The sequence below is a fragment of the Tenrec ecaudatus genome, chromosome 9, assembly GCF_050624435.1.
Source record: "Tenrec ecaudatus isolate mTenEca1 chromosome 9, mTenEca1.hap1, whole genome shotgun sequence".
Lineage (NCBI taxonomy): Eukaryota > Metazoa > Chordata > Mammalia > Afrosoricida > Tenrecidae > Tenrec > Tenrec ecaudatus.
In genome coordinates, this window is record NC_134538.1 from 162289572 (window position 1) to 162314202 (window position 24631).

At 48.7% G+C, this 24631-nt stretch overlaps 1 protein-coding gene and 1 non-coding gene across 2 annotated transcripts in view; both read left to right on the forward strand.

The window, feature by feature from the left end:
• The window catches only part of CNTNAP2 (contactin associated protein 2), a 973876-nt gene that overhangs the window by 52148 nt on the left and 897097 nt on the right, over nucleotides 1–24631 (forward strand). The gene's annotated exons all lie outside the window — the stretch shown is intronic.
• LOC142457400 (U1 spliceosomal RNA) lies at nucleotides 18756–18912 on the forward strand. Its single transcript, XR_012786149.1, has one exon. It is a non-coding gene; the product is annotated as a U1 spliceosomal RNA (small nuclear RNA).

Below are 24631 nucleotides of genomic sequence, written 5' to 3' on the forward strand. Positions count from 1 at the left end.
GCCCAGCATATTGTTGCTATCGCTGGGGTGGTGGTTGTTAGGTGCCGTGGAGTGGAGTTGGCTCCACTCGGAGCTACTCTACGCCACAGCAGGAAACACCGCCCATTGTTCACAATTGTACTTGTGCCATTGTGGCAGTCCATCCTGCCAGGGCCCTTCCTCTTTTTGGCTGCCTCTCTGCTCTACCAAGCATGCTGTCCTTCTGACACCGTGTGATGGAGTCACACCAGCCTTGCCCGTAAGAAGCGTTCTTGTTGTCCTTGCCATGATGGAGACTGCCCAGTGACATGCTCAAAGTACTTGAGCTGTACTCCCCAGCCCTGACTCTAAGGAACCTTCTGATGACACTTCTTCCAGGACAGACGTGTTCCTTCTTCCAACAATCATCATCTATGGAATATTCTTGGCCAACAATAAAAGTCAAAGCCATCAATCATCTGGTCTTCCTGAATAACTGTCCACTTCTACAAATAGATAAGGTTTGGGGAACACCGCAACTTCAATGAGATACACGTCAGGCTTCAAAGTCAAGCTCCTGCTTTTGAACAATTTCAAAAGATCCTTGACAGAAGAATTGCCCCATGAACTAAGCCTTTTTGAGTTCCTGACTGCTGATGCTGTGGGTGTTGATTACGAATCCAGGTAAAATAAGGTCCTGCCCAGCTGCCGTGTTTCCTATTCCTCACAATGCCATCGGATGCGCCGTTGGAGAGGTTTTTTGTTTTGCTTTGCTTTTTGTTTCTCTTCTTCACGCTGAGGTGCAATCCAAATTGATGACTGTAATCCTTGATCTTCAAAAAGGGTTTCAAGTCCTCTTCACTTTCAACAAGCAAGGTTGTCTGCTCCATCGCACAGGTTGTTTTTTTTTTAATTCTTTTTTTCTTTCTAACAGTTTTTTTAATGAGTCTTCCTCCAATCCTGGTGGGCTCCAGCCATTGACCTTTTGTGACTATTGCCCTTTCATTGACTGTTCTGTGAATAGCCGATCAATCCACCACTGTGCATCCAGGGCTCCTGTTTCCCCATCTTCTCTCTTACTCAGGGGCTTGCTTTTTCACCATCTAATAGGCATCGCCCAGCACCCACCTGTCAGCTAGATGTTGTGAGCAGGTGGAAGATAGGTCACTGGTAGCCATTTTACTACCAGAGTGGTCATCCTTGGTGGACAGAGTGCATCGGTGCTTCCAGACTAAGACAGACTCGGGGGAGCCCTTGGCAAATGGAGAGCCACTGATGCCAAGAGAACTTAGATGATGTGGTGCTGACCGATAAGCACATTGTGCTGGAAGATGCCGAAGAAGCATCAGTGGGCTGGCATCCACCAGTGAACTTGGTGATGGTGCAGGGCTGGGGCTCTGTGGTGCACTGAGCCTCCATGAGCTTTAGATAACTGGATGACAATTAACAACAAAAACCATGCCCTATCTGAGTCCCTGAACCCAGGTTCAATGCCATATTTCAGCCCCCTCTCAGGGCTTTCTGCACCCTGCTCCGTGGAGTTAGTGAGGTGCTCAGGCTCCCGGGAAGCACTCTCATGCTTGCAGTCCTTGTCTCTGATGGTGACTCTTGCCCCTCTGACCACTGCCTTCAATGCGATGGCCTGAGGAGACCAGCTCTGGGAGATAGTAATCAATGAAACAGCATGTTCATACTCACAGAGAAGGCAACTCTAGCTTATCTTTAAGGAGCACCTTCAACTGGGGTGATGCTCCCCTCTCGGGGGCTAGAAAGGCAGCCATGTGAAGGGGAGGAGCTCATGGGGGCTGCGTGCCTCCTGGACAATCTTTCTGTAAACCCGGGACTGCTCTGAGAAGTAAAGCCCAGAATTAAAAAGCAAGAGTTGAAGAAAGAATTTCAGAAGCCTACTGGTTGTTTTGTGTACGAAGTCATGGGATTCATCAGTTCCCAGGGGCTTCAGAGGCCACTCTGCCTGAATTTCATTTCACCGAGGAGAAGAGCAGATTTAGTAGGTCAAGAGGCTTGTCCAGAGGCCAGACTGCAATGATGTGTGACTGCAGCTATAGACCATTGGACCTGATTGTGGAAGATCCGCATGGGCAGGGGTATCTATCACAAGGTCACGCACCATGGACTCCTCCCATTACCAGACCATGCAGAAGCCTGGTAAATGTGATAAATGCATTAGAGATGTTGGTTTAAGGTAATGTATCTTAGAGTACCTGAATATGAACAACCAAACTTTTCCCTACTTTCTGCACTGAAATACAATAGTACTAGCTAAAGCACTCATTGATGTGTTATTAATAAAAACCTCACAGCCACTGACTCAATGCCAACTCATAGTGACCCTATCAGACAGTGGGACTGCCTCCTGTGAGTTTCTGAGATGGTAACTCTTTCTGGGAGTAGAAAGCCTCATCGGTCTCCCACAGAACAGCTCGTCGACTTGAACTGCGGACCTTGTGGTTAGCAGTCCAGTGTGTAACCACTATGCCACCAGGGATCTTGTGTTATAGGAGCTCTGTAATGGGAGCATCTACATTTTCCTTCCTCTGTTGTCTTTCATTGCCACTTTACTCCCAAGAAAGTGATTGATACAGGCTCTGACATACCAATTGCTACAATATTGTAGCTAAGACCCCGGAAATTGTGATAAGAGCTGGGACTGTAAGGACATGGGCTGAGAGGAGAACAGCAGGGTGTGCTTGTAGTGGGTGCGCACAAAGCCAGGTGATTCGTAGTGGGTTAACAATCAGGTAATAATGGGTGATAATAACGGCTCTGCCGCGGGGCCTGTTGGGGGTTAGGTGCCATGGGGTTACTCACAGAAACACACTTCCCCATCCGGCACCACCCTCAGAATCGCTGTGTCAGAGTCTGGTGCTGGCGGGTGCGGAAGGGGTGGGGCATTGTGTCAATCCATCTGGCATGCAATGTTCTAAAAGGAAGTCAGCATAGAGTTATAGGCTTGTAGGCACACTGGGAGAAATGTTTTGTGGTTGTAAATAACTACAGGGATGTTTTCCTAACAGATAACAGGCGTCTGCTGTAACACAGTGCCATAGACAGTCATTCCGATGTCACCTCTCGGACAATGTTCCCCCGAGCAGCCCCACCCCATGGTTGGCAGGGAGAGTCAAGAGTCCTGGTTTCTGTAAAGTTCAGAGCAGCAGACGGGCGGTGGAGACATCTGAACCTCCCACTGGAGCGCGGCAAGGGAATGCAGGGTTTTGCTCCTGCAGAAGCTTCTCAGGGGGGCAGCGCACCCACAGTGCACTGGGCCTTGGGAGTCCAGGGCTGCTGAGCCTGCTTCCCCGTCCTCCAGGGCAGCGCTCCAGTCCTGCTCACTGCCGGGCCCAGCAGGCAGTGCTGTAGCTGGAGATGCTGTGACGAGCTGGTGACACACAGGGTCGGGGGCAAGGGGGACTTCAAAAAGTTGGTGGGCAAAGTCTATTTTCTTTCTATTTAATTTTTCCAAGAACTTTTAAAGCCCTCTCTTGCCTGAGTGCTTGTTTGCTTTTCTTGAAATCCCTGGAAGGGACCAGTGGTCAGCAGGCTTGCCTGCAGGTCCAGCCCCCATGGGGCACCTTGACAGAAATGCCCGATGGTGGACTTCTGAACAATCAATTACTGAAAACCCTTCAGAGCACAGTCTTGTCCCCTGACTTGAAAGGTCATCATGAGGAAAGGTCAGAGCTGCAGTGGTTGGCTGCTCGCCCCAGGGTTCTCAGTTCCTATTGTCTTCATAGTTATTTGCTATTTGTTAATAACTGGGTGTTTCTTCATTTTAAAAAGCTCTAGATGGAGAAGAGTAATCACAATTGGACATTGCAGTGATAGCCAGTGCGGGTAATCCTCTGGATCACACATTCCCAGGACAGCACTGATCACCCCAGGCAATAACTCTGCGATCCACCCTAAGAACAGAGACCCCCGTCACTGAAAAACCACGAGGACATTTTATTAAACACACTGAACACCAGAAGTCAAACAATGGAGGATTTTCTTACAAATGTTTCAGGAGTATACTCTGATTCATTCCATCAGATCTTGTTTCACTGTTAGACTCTGAAAATGAGAGATTTCGTCTGAAGCACTGCTGATCCACAGAAGCACGCAGTCCACATATCCTGAATTAGGATCTCTCTTCCTTTCCCAGAGCTTTGTTTGAACCTGGAATGAGTTCACCTTTGCTGTCCCTGAGAATTTATCATGTGTTCCTCACTGCTTACCATGAAGTCAGTGGAGAAAATATCTTATGTCAGTTACCCGTCCCAGCACCATTTTTCTCTCTTGATGGAATTGTCTTCTCTGGTTTTCCTTTTATTTATTTTTTATTTTTGGATGTGATATTCCATGGCCTTTGAGAGAAAGAGAGGTTATACCAATGTGTTCAGAATTTAAAGGTTTGCCTACATTGCTAAGTGGAGCACAGCCCGAAAGGAGAAGGAGCGACCGCAAGCACCCATGAACAGTCAGAATGTCGATGCAGGAATCTAGGGAAATTGGAAGCTGTCACAAATGCAGTTAGTGGGAGCCATTCAGATACATATGCTAGGCATTAGTGAGATGAAATGGACCGGTGATGGCTATTTTGAATCTGGCACCCATAGAGCTTACTAATCCCGGAGTGAAAAATTGAAAAGGAGTGACACGACATTCATCTCGAGAAAGAGCATTGAAGATTTACTCATTGTCCAAGAGCAATGCTGCCAGGGATAGGATAACACCCACACTCGGTAAGGAAGACCAGCCAACAGGACTACTACTCAAATGGGCTCACCAAGCGCTCACTCCAATGGGATCAATGGAAGACTTTTACCAACATTTGCAATCTGACATGGATCAAACATGAAATCAATATGCATTAATAATTACGAGTGATAGCAATGGGAAGTTTGGAAATAAAGAATAAGGACCACAGGTTGGAAAGTATGGCCTTGGTGATAGAAATGCCACCAGAAATTGCATGATCAGATTTCACTAGGCTATTCATTGCAAATACCTGTTATCAATAACCTAAATGGAAATTGTATACTTGTATCTCCCTGGATGGACTACACAGGAATCTAATGGACTAATTTTGTGGAAATAGGCGATAAAGAAGTTCAAAATCATCAACCAAAACAAGGTCACACAGGTTGACTGTGGAACAGACCATCAATTGCTCATATGCAAGTTCAGGTGGAAGCTGACAAAAATTAAAACAAGTCCACTAGAACCACTGTACGACCCTGAGTGCGTTCCACCTGAATTTAGAGACCACCTCAAGAACACACGCACCGCAGGGAGCTCTGGGGCCTGGAGACTGGAGTTGTGAGATGACGGGAAGGGCATCATCCGTAAGCCAAGCAAAACTCAGCCAGTTAAAAGCAAGCCAACAAAATGCCTGAAATGGATGTCAGAAGGGACTTTGATACTGATATTGAACGGATGGTAGTGAAATTGAAAGGAAAACAAAACTCAGGGAGTATAAACTGAACTTGAGATTTCAAAAGGAGGCTGTAGAAGACAAAGTAAACTATTAGAATGACTTGCAGATAGAGAACAAAGGGGAGAGCATGCACAGCCTCCTGAGCTGAAAAGAAGAAGATTAACCCTTGACTTGGAATATTGAAATAGTCGATATTCAAAAAAGTAAACAATGCCTGATGCAGGACTACACAGAGTCACTCTACCAAAGAGGCCTGGACACATGAAAGCCCTTCAGGAGGTCACGTGGGATTCAGACCAATGGTATTGAAGGAAGAGGCCCAGTGGCCCTGAAGGCACGGGTGAGAAGGAAAGCCACAGATACTGTGAACACCCACTGAGCTGTTCGCACAAATTGAAGACGCACTCGGAGCACTTACCGGTCTCCGTCCAGTAGGCTGGAACACACTATTTGATGAGCCATTTGGAGTATTCCATAGTTGTGCATATTGCAAAGAATGGAATGTACAGATCATCAAGCAAGAGCATTCCCATGACAGTACACTTATGCTGCAGATGGTGGCAGCAGTATGTTGATGGGGAAACACCAGAAAACCAACCTGGATTCCGAACAGGCTGTGGAACAAGGGATGTCACTTTGACATTACATGGAACTTGGCTGAGAGAAGAGTACACCCCCAAAATGCCGATCTGTGTTTCACGGATAAGACATCAGACTATGAATCTATGGATAACATTAGGGAGAAGGGGAGTTTCATACCATCTGTCTGTGCTCATGCAGAGCCTGGACATGGAACCAGAGGCAGTCACTCCAACAGAACAAGGGGCTGGCATGCAACATGGGTTACAACCAAGAAACGTGTACGTCAGGTTTGTATCCTCTAACATATTTATTCAGTCTGTCTGGTGAGCAAATTATCTATATGAAAAAGAACGTGGCATCAGACATGCAGGAATACTCACCAATAATCTTCCACAACAGTGCTTGCTGAAAGTGAAGAGGAATTTACTTTGCTGAGTCCAGATTCTTTTTGTTTTTTTTCATACTTTTTCTTTAACAACTCGCTTGGGTAGGAATCAGCAGTGCCTCTCCAAAGAGGTGGACCCCCTCCCAGAATCCAGAGTCTTAATATTTTGACATTTAAGACCTAGTAACACTGCTCCCCCCCCCCATGATATACTCAAAAACACTGTAATTACCTCCACTGTGTGATGTGCTCTGAACAGGCATTCCATTATAAGAAGATTAGGGTGGTCGGCAATATCTTTATTCAGACCACTGCCCTGATGCATCAATTTAAAGGAAGTTATCTCAAAGATATGGTCTGATTCCCATATATGTGCACATTGTGGACATGCTTGCATGCTCTTTGCTGGAACTTGATACTGCATGCAGCTCATTGATCTCGGGTTCTTTGGATGTGAGACAATACCCTACCATATTGCCTGTCAGTCCTGGGAGTGGTCACTGCCCTTCCATATGACCTACCAATGTTGGGTCCATTCACTTCTCCATTCACCAACATGGCCTGCTGACTTAGGATTCATCCAGCTCTACAGCTAGTAGTCCGTCAGCTTCATGCTGATCTTGGCTTCATCAGCCTTTATAGTCATGGGAATCAGAAGCCTCCTTCCTAATTTCTGAACCATGGATTTGAAACCTACTCAGACATGGACTTGAAGGGCTTGACAAGTGTGTGAGCCATTTTCTTGATATAAGAAACTCAAAAGCCAAATTCACTGCCATTGAATCTATACTGACTCTCAGTGCCCTATGGGATAGGGTAGAACATCCCCGCTGAGTTTCCCAGACTGTAACTATTTATGAGACTCAAAAGCCTCAGCTTTCTCCCGAGGAGCAGCTGGTGGTTTTGAACTGCTGCATCTTTTGTAGTTAAATGCTTAACTGCTGCACAACTAGCTAGGCACCTCCCCCTATAGATATAGAGATAGATCCATATATATATATATATCCACTTCAACAGCTTTCCTCTCTAGAGAACCCAGTTTAAGACACTGGTGAAGATGAATGTCATAGCTTCAATATGGATTCAATATATCAACAAAAGAACACAAAAATCCCCTCCAATGGACCATTAAGCACCATCATGATACGTGGAGAAAAGATTGAAGGTGTAAATGGTTAAATTTACTTGAAGCCACAATCAATACCCATGGCACAGCAGTCAATAATATATTGCATTAGGCGCATCTTCTTCAAAAGATCTCTTTAAAGTATCCAATATCGAAGGAAGAGGCTAAGTTGTGCCTGGTCCAACCCACAGCATTTTCAATAACCTCATATACATGTAGGACAGCCAACATGCTTCCTAAAAGCAAGGCTGGTGAGACATCATACGCACTATGGACCTGTGGTCAGGAGAAACCAGTCCCTGGAGAAGGACATCCTGCTTGGTGAAGTATCGAGTCCACGAGAACTAGGAAGGCCCTCTACTAGATGGACTGGCACAGGGACCGCAACAATAGGGACAGGCCTAGGGTCACCATGGACCAGAGCTGATTTGATGGCACCCAACAACAGTAATTACGTTGGAAGTTGTTGTTGTTGGGTGCCATCGAGTCAGTTCTGGGCCATAGAGATCCTGTGCGCGACTGAACAAAACACTGAATGGTCTGGCACCATCCTCACAATGGTTCCTGTGCCTGAGCCCAGTGATGCAGCCACTGTGTCCATCCACTCATCGAGGGCCTTCCTCTTTCCCCCTGCCCCTGCACTTTACCAAACATGATGTGCTGCTCCAGGGACTGGCCTCTCCTGACAATATGACCAAATTATGTAAGACCAAGTCTTGTCATCCTTGCCTCTAAAGAGCACTCTGGCCTTACTTCTTCCATGCAGGTGCATGTGTATGGAACATTCAGTGTTCTACAGCCCACCAATTTAAATTCATCTATTCTTCTTTGGTCTTTCTTATTTAATGTCCAACTTTCACAAGCTTATGGTTGTAGATACCAAGACATGGGTCAGGCGCACCTATTCCTCATAGTAACATCCTTGCTCTCTGTGTTAACTACAAAAACACATACAGTGATACTCATACATGTGTAAGGAAGAGCTTTATATTAAATAGTAATTATGCATCAACAAAACATCTCAGCCCAATCCAGATCAATTCCATAAGTCTGATACTAGTCTATAAGTCCAATACTAGTCCATAAATCCCTCTTCAGACTCACACAGCCACATGCAATGATGCAGAATGCACATGGGTACAACGTCTTGAGGGTCATAGGGCTTTGGCAGGTCTCAGCATGGCTCCCCAACAAGAAGATGAAGACAGACAGAGACAGAGAGAAGAAAGAGAGGGGGTTCCCAAGACCCTCCTTATGAGAAGGTCACACCCACAAGGAGGTCCCATCAGGCTGTGACCTGATTGACAGTCTCGACTTCACGCCTTATATATTCAAGTAGAAATGAAATTGTGTAACTCCCATGTTCTTCAACTCTTTAAAGAGTTCATATGCAGCAGACTCACCCGATGCAAGGCAACTTTTGATCTCTTGACTGCTGCCTTCATGAGCATTGATTTTGGATCCAAGTAGACAATATCCTTGAAAGTGGCAACTTTCCCTTGATTGATCCTGGGGTTACCTACTCCAGTTGTGAGGATTTGGGTTTCCTTATGTTCAACTGTAATACATGTTGAAGGCTACAATCCTTCATCAGCACGTGGTTGAAGTCTTCCCCACTCTCAGCAAGCAAGGTTGTATCATGTGTATACCACAGGTTGTTAATACGCCTTCCTTCAATCTTGATGCCACGTTCTTCTTCACACAATCCAGCTTCTCTGATGGTTTGCTCAGCATACAGATTGAGCGAGTATGTTGAGAGGATACAACTCTGACGCACACCTTTCCTGATTTTAAACCATGCAGTATGCCCTTGTTCTGTTTGCACAACTGCCCCTTGATCCACATATAAGTCTGAATGAGCACAACAAAGTGTTCTAGAATTACCATTCTTTTCAAAGTTATACACAGTTTATTATGGTCCACACAGTGGAATGCCTTTTCACAGCCCATGAAACACGAGTAAACATCTTTCTGGTGTGCTCTGCTTTGAGCCAAGATCCATCTGACATCGGTAATGATATCCCTTGTTCCAAGTCCTCTTCTGAATCCGGCCTGTACTTCTGGCAGCTCCCTTTCAATGTATTGCTGGAACCAGTGTTGGACGAGCTGAAGCAAATTTACTTTTGTGTGATAACATGAAATCATTCTACAGTTTGAGCCTTCTCTTGGGCCATCTTTCTTTAGAATGGGCTCAAATATGGATCTCTTCCAGTCAGCCGGCCAAGTAGCTGTCTTCCAAATTTCCTGGCATAGATGAGTGAGTGCTTCCAGTGCTTCTTCAGGTTTTGGAAACATTTCAGCTGGTGTTCAGTCGATCCCTGGCACTTTGTTTTTGCCTAACACATTCGGTTCAGTTTGAACTTCTTCCTTCAGCACCACTGGTTCTTGCTCATGTGCTGTCTACTGACATGGTGGACTGTGGACCGGTTCTTTCTGGTCCAGTGACTCAGTGTATCCTTTCCATCTTCTCTCGATACTTCCTGCATCATTCAGATGTTGCCTCTTTAACATTTTCCAAAGGTCTTTGAAGGAATTTATAGACCAAGGCACACAGATGGGTTCACACATAAGAAAAAGCCCGAGGATGTCACAGGAGCGGGGCGGGCTCCCTTGCGTTGTCCATCACGGGGCTGTTACTAGTTGGAACCCGCTGCCCAACAACATCAGAGGCCTGGGAAGCTGCACGGTGAGTGTGGAAGATCCAAGAGGAGTTGGTGCCTTTGAAACGTGAGATGTCTGTGAATGCGAAATATACCCTGGACTGTCAGGAAACAGAGTGCAGCCAACATTATCCTTAAATGCAAGGAGGGTAAAACTTCATCTATGCACTTTGGACACGCTAGTGGGATACACCAACCCATGCAAAAGGACACTTTGCTTGGTACAATCATTGAAAAAATACCCTCACTAAGATGGATTGACACAGAGCCTGCACCAAGGAGCTCAAGCATATCAATGATTGTTAGGATGGCATAGGTCCAGGCAGTCCTTCTTTGTGCTTTGATAGGTTCACTATGAGTTGTAAGCAACTAGATAGCACCCGCTAGGTGTTAACACCTCTTGCTGTTTTTTACCTGTAGAACCATACTTTAAAATTCATTTGGCTGTCATGCAAATGTGTGTGTGCACATAGGGTGCAGAAAGGAGTAACTGCAATATCAAAGGTTGGCATTCTTGACTTGTTATAGCTACCGTTGGAAAGGGCTTAGTGGGGATTCAGGAGAGGAGCTCTGTCGGGGCTGGAGACGGTCTCCTCTAGTGAGTTGATCATCTTGATGGTGGCGACGCCCAGGTGCTCATGTACAGTAAGTCTTTATTTGATTTGCTGTACCTTTTATAAGCCATCCTTCAGTAATCTGAATTCTGGAAACCTGGCCAAATTCAAATCTCCATACTGCCTATCAAATTAAACATTTTCTAGTTGGGAAAACATGACATTTGAAAAAGAAAGTCTAGTTCTCCTTGGAAAAAGGAATGCTTTGATCACCTTAGAAACCCCTCTGAGATGGGCCATTAACTCGCCCCACCATGCTTTATCTGTTACAATTTTCAGCCAGGATGTGCGTGCTGAGATAACACAAATAATACTATGTAACTGTTCGTCACTCTGTGTGTTTTTGTGATTCCATTTTAAAAGTTGGAAAGGAAGAAAAATGTAATTGATGCATTTAATTATTTTGAATTTAAATATACCTTTCAATACATTGTTAAAAACCTAACTTCAGAATTTGAAGCAATTTAAACTACCTTTTTATCACGGGCTTTGTTCATGAGGATTTTAATGATGAGCACGATGAAAGGAGATCTGCTCTGTATCTCTGTGCGTTCCTAAAGCGAACAATCACCAGGAACGGGTGCCTGCCTGCCGCTAGTTACCATCGCCTAGCGGCCCTGAGTTCTTTAGAAATCACTGGAACTGGGATGAGGAAGCTGGCTGAGAAGAAGACAGGGAGAAAAGAAGGAGTAAGACAACACTGATGGAGAGAAAGCGATGGAGACCGGGCGTGAGGGCAGGAAGAGGGCCAAGTAAAGCTGGGCAAAGCCTGCCGTCCCACATCTGCTCTCTGCCCAGTGCAGCCCACTGCAGCTGTCCTGTCTTTTGTAGTTGGACGTGCACGTGTTTCAGATACAGCAGGAAACTGCTCTCCTTCCTCTCTTCTTTCTTTAGATGTTCTGGCTTAGATGCTGGTCATGTCATTGTATCAATTCATTAACCCCACCGAGTGAGGGAGGTGAAGTATGTCTGCCAAGTCTAGGTTTCAAGAGTAATTAGAAGTATGGGTCTCTGTGTTCATGGTAGTGTTCACTAAAATGAAACAAGGCAAGGACATGTTTCTGGTTATAGGGATCGAGGGGGTGCTGAGAGCAGTTTGGACTGGTTGGCTAGAGCCGCGGGGACCCAGTGAGGATAGGAGAGCCAAGGTTGTGGGAATAGTAATCCTCTGGGTCTGATGAGAAGCCCTGGGGGCACAGTAGTTACATGTTAGGCTGCTAACTGCAAGGTGGGTGGTTTGAAACCACCAGGGGCTCTGAAGGTGAGACTGGACTCTTTACTCCCATAAAGAGCTACAGTCTCAGAACCTCGCGGGAGCAGCTCTACCCTGCCCAAAAGGGGCAGTGTGCGCTGGCACTGACTCCATTGCAGAGAGAGGATCTGATGATGAGAGAAAGCAAGAGCAGCCATGGCACCAGCATCAGGATGAGCAGGGGTCACCACAGCTGGTACTCTCACTGAGCTGTCCTCTCTCCAGGACGCGGTGCATCGATGTCCATACGCACAAGTCTACTCCTCTATTCTGGTGCACATGGGGGACATGCGTCACAGGTAAAGAAGGCCAAGGTGAGAGGCCCGAGGCACATGGGCTGTGAGGAGCAAGTATCGGTATCAGTGGGCTGGGTCATGATCTCAGTGGATGTGCCGTTAGGCAGCAGTGCACAATCGCCTGGCCTTTGGCATTGAACCACGTTAATAAGTGAGGGCTGGTTGCACTAAGACAGATGAAGGAGCAGTCTAGCAGGGGCATGTGCGGGAGCCTCTTGCTATCTGTATGTGAGTCCACAAGGCAAACGTGCTCAAACCTGGGAGCCTCATTTAAGGAGCCACTTGGCGTGTATTTGCTATTTAATTATTTTGCCGGTACAGAAGGCTGAGCAAAGAAGGAAGAGGTTCTCAGGGAAATGCGTTAATATTGAAACAAAGCCCCAATGATGAGAGGCCAGAGGGAAGTCCCTGCAACAGAAGTAGTTAATAATTAATCCAAGCATGCGCCATGTGAAGGTGGCTCAGCACATGTGTTAAAGATCTGAGACCGAGGAAGGGAAGACAGACAGTAGGCCCAGTGTGGAACAGAGCAGCTCCCAGGATGTTCCACGGCTGATTGATGATAACTTCTGGTAGTTCACGCTGGGTGCTGCAGAGCCCTGCTTAAGTGCACCCATCCTTCGGCGAGAGGACGGGTGACAATGCGCTACATACGGAATAGTAATGAGAACCGTCCCTGGTGGTGCAGGGGCTGAAGCGCTTTGCTGTTAACTCAAGGGTCGGAGGAGCCTCCAGTTCACTCAGAGGTATCTCAGCAGAGGCCTGGAGATTCACTTCTGAAATATCAGCCAGGAAATAGAGTTCGTGTCTGCTCTGAAGCACATGATCACGCCAACGGAATCAGTCTGATGGGAACTTTTACTTACGGAGCAGGAAAAAGATCAAGTGTCGGAGTTGTGTGGATGATGGTGGGTGCTCGGAAGGGAGGGAGGGAAGTTCGGAGAGAGAGAGACCTAGAGAGAGAAGTACTCGGGAACAAGTATCTATCATTTTTTGTTAGGTGTTGTTGAGTCAGTTTAGACTCATAATAACCACATATAAAACAGAACAAAACCCTGCCAGGTCCTGTGTGATCCCCACAAGTATTGCTGTTTATTTGTTTGTCTGTTTTAAGGCCAGGTGTTTAGGACCACAAAATCAATATTGACCATTATTAACTCTTACATCGTTTTAAATAGTGGTGGTGTGGCTTCTCTTTCAGTACATGCTGTTTGAGCCTTCTCCGTGGTTCTGAAATTCTGCTTGTCTGGTGATGTTAAAATAATGCATAAAGGATCTTAATGTACTCCCAAAATGAAAACCGACTCTCCAAACCAAGTCCCCAAACCCCTTAATTTTGTGTAATGCTGTTATCTTTCACCTCTTGATTTTTCGAAAAATCTATTTTTATTTTCTGAAGGAGTAGAGGGTGTGGATATTAAATGCAGCTAAATGGACCGAGAAAGAAACCCAGATGTTTAACCATGAAATCTAAATTTGAAACAGTCTTTTTGAAAATATGCTGAAGTGTTTCCAAAATATCATGAAGATCAAAACAAATTGCTATTGAAATGACCTTCACAGTAAGCAATACCAACCGGCAGGGCTTCACGTGGAAAGCATTTATCATGTTTCCGTTTTAATCTTTTTAACTTCAGCACTCAGTGATGAATTTGAATCCCTGGTGCATCGTCCTCACCACAAAGCGAGCTTGTGTGGTTTTTAAATTAAACCTTTAAAACAGCCAGCATGGAATGCATGTATATTTAAACACACACTGTAGCACCCCCTCCTGTGGGCTTTGCCAGTGCCCAGGCCCTCCCACACGAATGTTTTAGGTCCTGCTGTGTGCTGTATGAGGGGCAAAGCGTAGAGCCAGGCCACTGAATCTACCTCATTGATCTCTCACAAAAATAACAGAAATGAGGCGGACCCTCAGCTTTGCCAAGGACAAATGGGTGATGCAGTCACTCCCCAAGCCCCCCACTGGGGAACTCACAGTATCTCACCCTTGGGAGTCCGTATCACGTGAAGACCTCTGGCCCTGAGTGAAGACCTACTCAGGGGTGAGTAGAACTGACCTCCACAGGCTTTCTTGTCGGCAACCTTCCCAGAAGCAGTTTGCCAAGCTTATCTTCCGCTGAACCCCTGGGTACCTTAAAGCTCCTTCCCCATCAACCTTTAGGTGAGAAGCTGAGTGCACACTCTTTGCACCACCAACAACCACACTCATGGTGTCGGTTCTTCAAACTCCTGAAAATACAATGAGCGGAAAGTGGGTTCTGGGAGGCAGTTGACATCATCATGAAATCAATGCGTGCTGGTTGGCTTTCTTATCACTGATATCCACTGATGGCCTTTCAATGGCTGGGAGAGGGGAGATTTTATCACAGGGTGCATTTAGCATGGGGAACATGATGGTGACCATGACGACGATGACGCTGATGATAGTATAATACAGGGACACTCCAGTGAAAGTGGCCTACCCACTGGATGCTGTGCACAAAGGACAGCCCTGTCGGGTGGCTTCTTGAAAGGAAGACTGAGAGATGGCTGGGAATAGGTGCAAGACACAGAAACCAGAGAGCCACTGAAACCTGTGTAGGGGCATGACAAGGGCTGCTGAGGAGGGGGAACCCACAGCAACAGCAAACAAAGACATGCCAGGCTGTCAAGCCCATGCCAACCTCGGGCAACCCCAGAGATGACTGAGCAGAGCTCCTGCAGCAGGTCTTCCATTGGTGGGGCGGGGGGCGGCTGTCAGAAATACATCCTTTCCCTGATTCACTGAGCACCAACTAGTCCAGGACATTCAGTCTCTGTGTTTGACGGGCTCTGAGACCCTTGGGTGTCTTGTGGTAGAACCTCCATGAGGGAATCCCTGGTGTGAACCCCATTCCCTGAGTGGGGAAGCTCGGCCCAATGGATGCCGACCACTGGGCTGGCTCCTTGGTGCTGGCCAATGGCAGAGCGAGCCCTCAAAGGGCAGCAGCCGGACTCCAGGCCCCAGGCTTTTCAGCCCTCTGCTGTCTTACCTCTCAGGATGTGGTTGTGTTGTAAGCAGGGGGTTCCCAAGTGTCACACAGGATTGAGCACTCGGCTGCAAGCTGAGAGGTTGGAGGTTCGAGTCTACCAAGAGGCACCTTGGAAGTGAGTCCTGGAGACCTGGTCCTGGGAACTCAGACACCAAATCCCTGCAGAGCTCAGCCCTCCTCTGCCTCTGCACCCACGGTCCCCGGGAGTTGCAGAGATGCACGGCCCACTGGTGCAGTGTCAGTACCCCCAAGGCTTGGTCTGCAGGTGGGTGCGTGGACACACAGGGTAATAAACCAGGTGTAACCCACTCCTTAGGAAGTGGGCGTGGACAAGCATCTCTGACTTTTCTTCAGATGGGTTCAAGGGAACCAGCAGAGGGAGCTTCCAACCATACATAATGCATTCCCATGGAAAGAATCCATCAGAAAATGTGCAAGGGAGGAGAAGGAAGCCTAAATTTGAGAGCTGTTTACACAAAGCTAAGGAGGCCATGAACCAGGATCCCTGTGTTTTAGGAGAAGTGTTTATTCTTGACAAGTCACTTTGGAAGCTGGGCGTTCTGAGGACCTAGAATGTGGTCAGGGCTACATTGGACATATCTAGCTGCAGGGACTCCCCAAGATGCCCAGCATGCGTTTCATTGGCTGAGAAGACTCTCACCGTGGATGAGAGTGTCTTAGCATTGGGCGCAATTGAGTTTCTTTCTGTCCGAAGCAGGCCCGTGGGGAGCAGAACCGCTGCACAGGATGCTCGTGGCTGGTGTCTTCACGGGAACAGCCATGCAGGCCTTTGTCCTGCGGACACGCAGGGTGTGTCCAAACCATCTACCTCTCAGTTAGCAGCCGAATGCTTAGGCGTTGCACCATGAGGAGTCCTTATACCTGTTAGGAGACTATTAAGCAGCGGGCAGAGATGATAAGCCAACTAGAGTTAGGTAGGCTGCCTGCACTGGAGCACGGTTGTCTGCAGGGCCTGACGGGATGGGGATGCAGGGTGGGAGCTCTGTGAGGAGAGGGCAGGTAGACAGGACCCTGTGCAGAGCATGGTGTGAGTACAACTCCTAAAGGAGGGATGGGCCTACCGCCACCAATTAGGTCCTGACTTATGGACACCAAGTGAGTCGACCCGCTCCCCAGGGCCTTCTGGACTTGAAAGTAAAAATGGATGCAGGATTTGTGAATTGGATGAAACTTCTCCAAGCAGACCGTCGATGTCCACTTCAATAATCCATACACATTCTGTTTCATCTCATTGATTTCAATCCTCTCAATGTCAAATTACATATCCATCTTCCTCTCTGTGTCTCCTGTTCCCATTGCATCTTCTTTCCCGACTCTCCTGAACTCTGGCCTGGAGCAAACACTGCCCTTTGATGTCCAGTGGTCAGATGTTCTAAGGTGTACACACCTCCCTGGTGGTGGTGGTCTCTGATATATGATGCTGAGTGTCCTGATAGCAGGGAGCCCCGCCCCTCCCCTGCAGGGCAGATGGTGGGTTAAACCACCAACCTTGCGGTTAGCAGTCCAACAGCTGACCCAGTGGCCCCCCAGACTCCTTCAGAAATGAGTAAAATGAGGAGGGAAACCATGTTCCTACAGCCAAAGTTCAAGGTCAACATGGAGGACAGGGACACAAACTCCAAAGCCAGCTAGCAGAAGCAGGAGGTGATGGAGACTGCAGTGGGGCAGCACATGGATGTGACAGTGAGGAGCCTGCAGTTGGCTCTGATGATGGAGGGGAAGTGGATAGGACTGAAGGTGGGAACTCTGAGCAGTTCTCAGGAGGCAGCAGCAGTCACCAAGCTGTGCTGTGATGGGCGGAGCAGGGCATGTGGGCTCTTTATGAACCCCCGCCTCCTCTCCCTTTCCTGCCCTCTCATGAGGGCAGGGGCAGCCTTAGAAATGGTGATCAGCCGCTGGCGCTCTCCTTTGCCTCCTTTTAAGCCAGCTGTGTTCTGGGATCCAGTGAGTGGCGTTTTTGTCCATCTCTCTGACTCTCATGGCTTGCTGGCTTCTTAATTTACATGGTTTTTGGCTCATGTTACTGGTTTATTTCTCAGCTAGGGTGAGTACACCATTGCCTGCTCTAACAGAGTATCCAGGTCTCATGGGGACAGAAGTCACAGATGGTGGCCCATCTGAGTGCCGGAGGTCCTCTTAAAAACAGCTTTCCACCATCCACTGTACCAGCCACCCACCAGCATTTCTACCTGGTCTTCTTGGGTCAATGAGCATCGGGAAAGATGACTAGGCCAGCGATCCATACAGGTGCCGCGTGGACACTGGGGAAGATGGATCAAGATACAAGGAACTTGGAGCCACTGAGAAAGGAGAGGAGTGAGTGAGCTGCCGAGGTTATTGGAGGAAGAGGGGAAGATGGTTCTCGGGCAGTTGTCCTGCGGGCAGAATGCGGAGAGGAAGATCAGGGGTGGGGAGAAACGAGCAGACCCGACTAGCATGAACACAGTGACCTAAGTGCAGGGGTGCCAGCGGGGATGAAGAAGGCTAGGAATGACAGAAGACTCCAGCAAGGTGGTCTTGAGCAGGTGAGAACTGAGAACAGGGTGTCCAGGTGGCCTAGGTTACAGCCTAGAAGACAGAGTGGGGTGAACTCTCAGAATTGGCATTTTGGGGGAAAGTGGGAGTTGGTTTACTATGTGTTCCTTGCTGCTGGGTACTGTTGAATCCAGATGGTTCCATTCAGAGATGTTAGACGCATTTCTAATATTCTTACATATTTGTGATGCAAACAGACATTATGAAGGTCAAATATGCCTTTCCTGTTTTAACTACAGCAGTTGCTTGAAAGTAGATATTTATTTGTCAGAAAAAAAATATTTAACTGAGAAAAGAAAGGTGGGTTCTCTTAAAACTCATTAAAATCCAGGTTTCTTCTTCCTCCTCCTCCTCATCTTCTTCTTCTTTTAAATCTAAACCCCAGAATTAGATTTAAATTCGGTGCATCAGTCAAGATGCTGCGAGCTCAGACAGCCTGGGATTTCTGGTGTGGAACGCTGCCTATCTATCAGAATTAAAGCACCCCTCCCTGTTATTCTGAGAAGAGTGGAGAGCAGATTCCAAGAGGATTGCGGGCAGACAGGAGACCACCCCAGGCAGCCCATCTGACTCGTGGAAAGTGGTTGATAAAAACTCACTCCCTACCCAAGGGCCTCTTGGAAGTCCCCTCATAAGCCCATGGTCCCCAGGCATGTTGGTGACCGTCTATCTAAATATGCTTCTCAAGCCTGGGTCTGATGCGCATCTCCAGGCAGGCAGACTTCTGAGCCATGCTGCTGGAGTTCGTTAGTAGGAGGGACCAGGGATAAGAGAGATGGAGACGAGTGGAAGCAGGTGAATGCATGTGTCCGTGAAGAACACGAAAAGTGCCTTGGACTACCTGAAAACACAGACGTCTCCTGTGGAAGAAGTGGAGCCAGTCAGGGCAGACACCATGACCACAAGGGTGGTTTCCCCAGGGTGAGGTTTATCCATTGCACTCCAGACTCACTGACCCCTGCGTTTTCCCCAAATGTGGGAAACGCAACTGCATAATTTGTGGTAGTGGGAGACTGAATCCACACTCTCCCCTGAAAAAAAAAAGAAGTCGAGCCAGAATGCTCCTGAGAGGGCAAGACTCCAACTCAAGTACTTTGGATGTGTTATCCGGAGGGCCAGTCCCTAGGGGAGGACCTGATGCTTGGTAAAGTCGGGGTCAGTGAATAAAAAGAGGAAGACCATCAGGAGACGGATTGACAGTGGAGCTGCAAGGTGGGGTCAACGCTAAAGCTAGTGAGGGAGCTGCAGGACGGGGGCGCTCCTCCTGTTGACCACGGGGCCACAGTGCGCTGGACCCAACCCAACAGCAGCCGATACCAACAGCACCTAGTCAAGCATAGCTACTGCCCCCAGGGGTGCTGAGCACAGTCCATTAAAGATGCCCTCCCCGAGTAACCGCCGGGAGCAGCAGCCGGGAGGCCAGACCCTAAGCCAGGCAGTAACAGACCCTCGACAGCAGGGCGATGCAGGCATACCATGCTTTAGTGCATCTTCCCAGCAGCTTGCAGTCATGCTGTGTCTCTGTGCCACGCTGTGGTCATCCCCACAATATCCCAAACACTCCCACAAAGCCATAACACACACAAGGCTTGTCAACAAGGGGTAAATATTACTTTCACAAAATTTGAGGAAAAATACAATCATCCTTGGACTCCACTTTCCCCAGGTGGGCTGGAAGTGACCTTTCAACCCCTCTGAGGTCGGAGGTCAGCCTGTATTAGCTCACCATTAAAAGGTAAATGTTTTCCACTTACATTTGTGGGAATTTCAGGAAAATGTTCTTCTTTAAGGGATTAGTTTCTAATTTTTTTAAACTACACATGTATTTAATGTGAAATACCATTTTAGCCAGGAGCCCGACACCAGGTCTAACTCTCATGATCAAACTTGGCAGGCTGTGGTCAGCTGCCGTGGCTGCTGCCCATGCCCTTGGTGGCCCCGCTACATGAATAGAAGCACCAAACCCCCCAGCTTGCTGCCAGATCAGCCTCTGTGTCCAGAGAGGGTTTCCAGTGACTAATTCTCAGAAGTCCCACTCCAGACCTTTCTTCCTAGACAGACTCTTGAAGCCCCTTTGAAGCCAGTTGGCCAACACGCCAGGCTCCAGTGACAAACCGGCAGTGGCTCCACGTAGACTGTGTTGGCGAGAATCAAACCTGGGCCTCTCCTGGGTTCTTGTTGTTCAGTGCTGCCCTGCCACATCTGCTCACTCTCATAGTGACCTTGAGCTCAACAGAATGAAGCACGGCCCAGTCCTGTACCATCCTCACAAGGGTTTCTATGCCTGCAGCCCCTGAGCCAATCCATCTTCTCAAGGGTCTTCTTCTTCTTCGATGCCCCTCTACTAAACAGTGCATCCTCCCCCAGGGACCTGACTCTCCTGACAACGTGTCCTAAGTAGGTAAGACAAGGTCCCACCATCGTTGCCTCCAAGGAGCATTCTGGCTGTACTTCTTCTAAGACAGTCCATGATGCTTTTGATCTTCAACACTGATCCAGATGCATCTTTCCTTCTTCGGTCTTATTCAATCGACGCCCAACTTTCACACGCACTGGAGGCAATGCAAAGTGCCATGGATTGGGTCAGGTGTCCCTTAGTCCTCGAAGTCAGCTCCTTGATTTTCAGTGCCCCAGAGAGGTCTTGTGCAGCAGATTCACCCAACGTAACTCATAGTTTGCTCTCTTGACTGGTGATTCCATGAGCATCATTGTGGATCTAAGTGAGATAAAATTCTTGGCAACTCCAATCTTCTGTCCATGTGAAGGTGAGACTCTGACCACTGGCCACCCGTGGCCTGTAATCAGAAAGGAGCTCTTGCTATGCTGGTGTGTGTCAGTGAAGTAAGTCTGTCTACAGGCTGGCTGTGGGTCTTCCTTCTCATCCGGGTCCTCTGCTCTTTGGTTCCAATCAGAAACAGACCCAAGTCTCCATGTTAATTAGGAGAGATTCCCAAGTTGCCACAGCGTGAGGGAGGGGGTATCAGAAGTATTTTTCCCAGTGCCCCATCTCCGCCTGAGCAGTCGGGTACGGGGTTCAAACCAGCTGCCACCATCGCCCCACCTGCTCGCCGAGTCTGTGGTGGCGGTGCCCCCTTCTCTCACAGGGATTCAGTAGGACAAACGGCAGCTCTGTGACGGACATGGTGAGGCGATGCAGCAACAGGATGTGCCCGAATACCAGGGGACGCTTTGGACACGACGTGGCCTGTCACTAAACACTTCCTCCAAGGACAGGGGGTGCCCCATCTCCTCCTGCTTAGGCCCATTTTCTCGGCCTTCTGACGGGAAGGCCGGGGGCAGAGGGGCAGCTCTGTCCTCTTCTCGGCAGCCCGAGTAGATTGCCACGTGGTTTTCATAACTGAGTTATGAATATGACTTCCTAATCCAATTTCTTTTCTCTTAGAACAAATTTGAGATTTCAAGGTTGCACGCTCCAGGGCACCATGCGTCTGAGTGACAGAATGATTTCGGAGGAGCATAGCAGAATCACCCATCCTGTTCTTGCAGAAGAAGGAGCCAGCCCCTTCCTGAACAGTGTGCCCCGCACAGCCGCGGGGGCGTCTGAGGGTCGCCACTGGCTTTGGACACAAGCCCACTCCGGGGATAGGGAGGGGTGGGTGAGACTCCTTGACCATCTCCGGCAGAAGTTCTGGCCGGCTTTCCCAGCAGAGGGGCATTGTCCCAGTTCAGGAGACTGGAGGCCCAAAGTCCAGCCGTGGTGCCGGAGGGCATGGGCTCCCTGCCTGATCCTGGGAAGTCCCTGCTTCAGCTCCTTGTTCTCCCTGGGCATCTCCTCGTGGGCATCTCTTTCCCTATCTGAGCTTGCTGGCTTCTCAGGCTGACCCTCTTGTTTTTATCTCAAAAGGGGTTGGTTTCGGACACACCCGCATCTGTATGACGTCACGGACAGGACAATGCAAATTCTCTTCCCCCGTGGGCTTATGTGGGTAGAGGGGTTAAGATGTACAATACTTATTTTGGGGACGCGGTTCCGTCAATAACATGCTGGTTTCCTCATGTGTCCTAGGTGGGCACCCAAAGAAAAGGAAGCATGACTGGGGTTGTCCCAGGTCACACTGCTAGTGAGGGATGGGCATGATCTTCCGCTAAATGAGAGGAGGGGGGCAGAGCTGGGATGTGAGGCCTCACTACCACCACAAAAAGAAAACACTCACTGCCATCAAGTTGATGCCTAGTGACAGTGACTGTGGGACAGGGTCCCTGTAGGACTGCCCTGCGGGTTTCTGTTGCTGTCACCTATAAGGAAGCAGGAAGCCTGTCCAGCCCCCATGTGGGACTTGCTGGGGTGACCCTGCAGTTCTGTCTCTGGCAAGTTCCCCACATTGGACAGGGGCAGCCACCTCCCTGCTGAAGCTCAGTTTAGCGGTCTTTGTCCTTCTCTGAGAGCTTACACGCGTCCTGCTCTCCCAGGCGAGGAAGCCTGGTGGTGTACCCCCACCCTAGCTGGGGAAGCACTCAGGTACTGAAGGAAAAAACAGAGATTCGAGCCCGCCAGCTATGCTGAGAGGGCCGGCAGATGGGGCCTTCTGCTTTCATGCACAGTACGCCTCTGAATCCCTCCTGTGGGCCTCCAGGTGTCAGAATCTTCTCAAGGGCAGTCGCTTTGGTCCTGTGTTGGGTTTGTCCTTAGCCTTTGTGTACTTGGCTCCGACTCATGGACAGGCAGTGCCCAGCAGCATGGCCCTTCGGCGTCATCACAGCCTCTGGTCAAGTGGGGTCCTTTGCTCCGGCCACTGTGAGTGTTGTGTGCCTTCTGACCAGGAAGGCCAGTGTTCTAGCTCCCTGTTACCTGGTCTTTGGTGGGAATCACAGCATGTCCATTGATGGTTAGGAGCAGTAGGTCAACACACTTTTCTTCCTAGTCTGGCCTAGTCTGGACACTGCCCTGAAACCTGTTCCCCATGGGTGACCGTGCTGGTATCTGAAGTCCTGGTAAGATAGTTTCTTGCAACACAAAAGCCACCACAGAGTGACACAGGGACACATGGGCATCAGTGCAAACATATAGAGTCATCCTTTCAACAAGCGCCTCGCTCGCCGCCTGCAGAGATGTGTGCAGCGTGAAAGAGGAGGAAGCGGAATCTCTGGGTAGACTCGGCTTCCATGGGAGAAGATGGAAACCACTCGTTCTTTGGAGTGATGTGGTGTTAATCATCATGACATCTCTTCGTTAAACCCTGGCAGCAAGTCATTACTTTGGGCGGAGATCAAGTGTGGACGCTCTTCTCATTGGGATAATGGGGTTCAGTAAAGAGTGCTCCATCATCCTCCATTGAAATCTAAGTGGATCTTTGGTGAACCGTCTCCAGTCAGATTCACTTCATCTTCCTCAGTTCATTTCCCGACAAGGTGAATCCTTCAGACTCTTAATCTTTGACCTTCACAAGATGTAGTGATCATGAACGTGGATGCTTCATGGTCACCGAGGAGAGTTTAAAGACAAGCTGGGGGCATGGTGAGTAGGAGTAAGGAAAGCATTTTGTTTGATTTTGTTAGATGGGCTTGACAGATATAATTATCTACATGTAACGGATGTTCAATTAAATTCTTCAGAAATGTGTTGGCAAATTATCATCCAATGCTTCTTGAGGCCAAACATGACCACTTTGGGGGAGAACATTCAACATGCCTGGGTCACAGGAAGGTTCAGCACCACATCCTCTGTGATTAGAGGTCCCATCTGGATAGCTCCAGGGTCTCTGTGCCCACGCTTTTACGAGCCTTGGTCACATTTCATTGGAATTCTGAGAAGACACGTAGTAGGTTTTTGTCCGGGTCAGGAGTATTCAGCATCCTGTATGGCGTGGCCCCACAGAGCTCAGGTGGTGTCGTCATCAAACACCGTCATGTTGGCTCGTGCTGGTCCACAGGAAGCACAGCGTGGCCCCAGACCATCGTCCAATCCCCCCGAGGTCCATCACTGCAGCCCCTGGGTCTCTCTGTGTGCTTGAGGGCCTTCCTCTTTTCACGGTCCCTCCACCAAACTTGACATCCTTCTCCGTGGAGACGGTTCCCTCCTGATGGCATGTCCAACGCATGTGAGCCCGAGGCCAGCCAGCCAGGCTAATAAGGGGCCCTGGGCTTCTTCCCAGATGGAAGTGTGTTCTTCACAGAAGAGCCGGGTGCTTCGCCAACAGCTGAGCCATACCAGGGAGCAGGTGTGTGTCTACCCAGGAAACCCAAAGCTATTGGCATGTCGAGAAAACCTCTCTCCCCATTAGACTTTTGCTAAGGTAGTCCAGAAAAGGCATGGTCAGAGCCTGGGTATGGGGAAGCATAGAAGAAATTAAAGCCAGGGGAGGGAACAATGAGGAGAAGGTCTTCAAGACAAACAGCTCACCACTTGGCCAATAGCTAGACGCAGAATGTGGGGTTCAAGCCGGCTGAAAGGCAGTGCCCCCTCAATTGTTGGAGCAAGTTTTGTATTTCTTGAGAACCAGGCTGCATACATGTCTGGCATGGTCCGCCCACCCTTTGGGGAAGGAGATAACATACATCTATCTACCTGACTCCACAACGAACTGTCTTGTTGGGCTGGGCTGCGCCTCTTGTTACCCACAGTGAGGATCACCATCTGCGTGGATCAGCCTGTGGGCAGGTGTCCACCATCTACCTGTGGGAAGTCATTGGTTTCTTTCCTGAAGCCCATGGCGTGGCACCATCTCTACGTGGCCAGCAGGGATCAGTGGTGCCTGTTGAACTTGACATTTGATTCGCTCTCCAGGGGCAT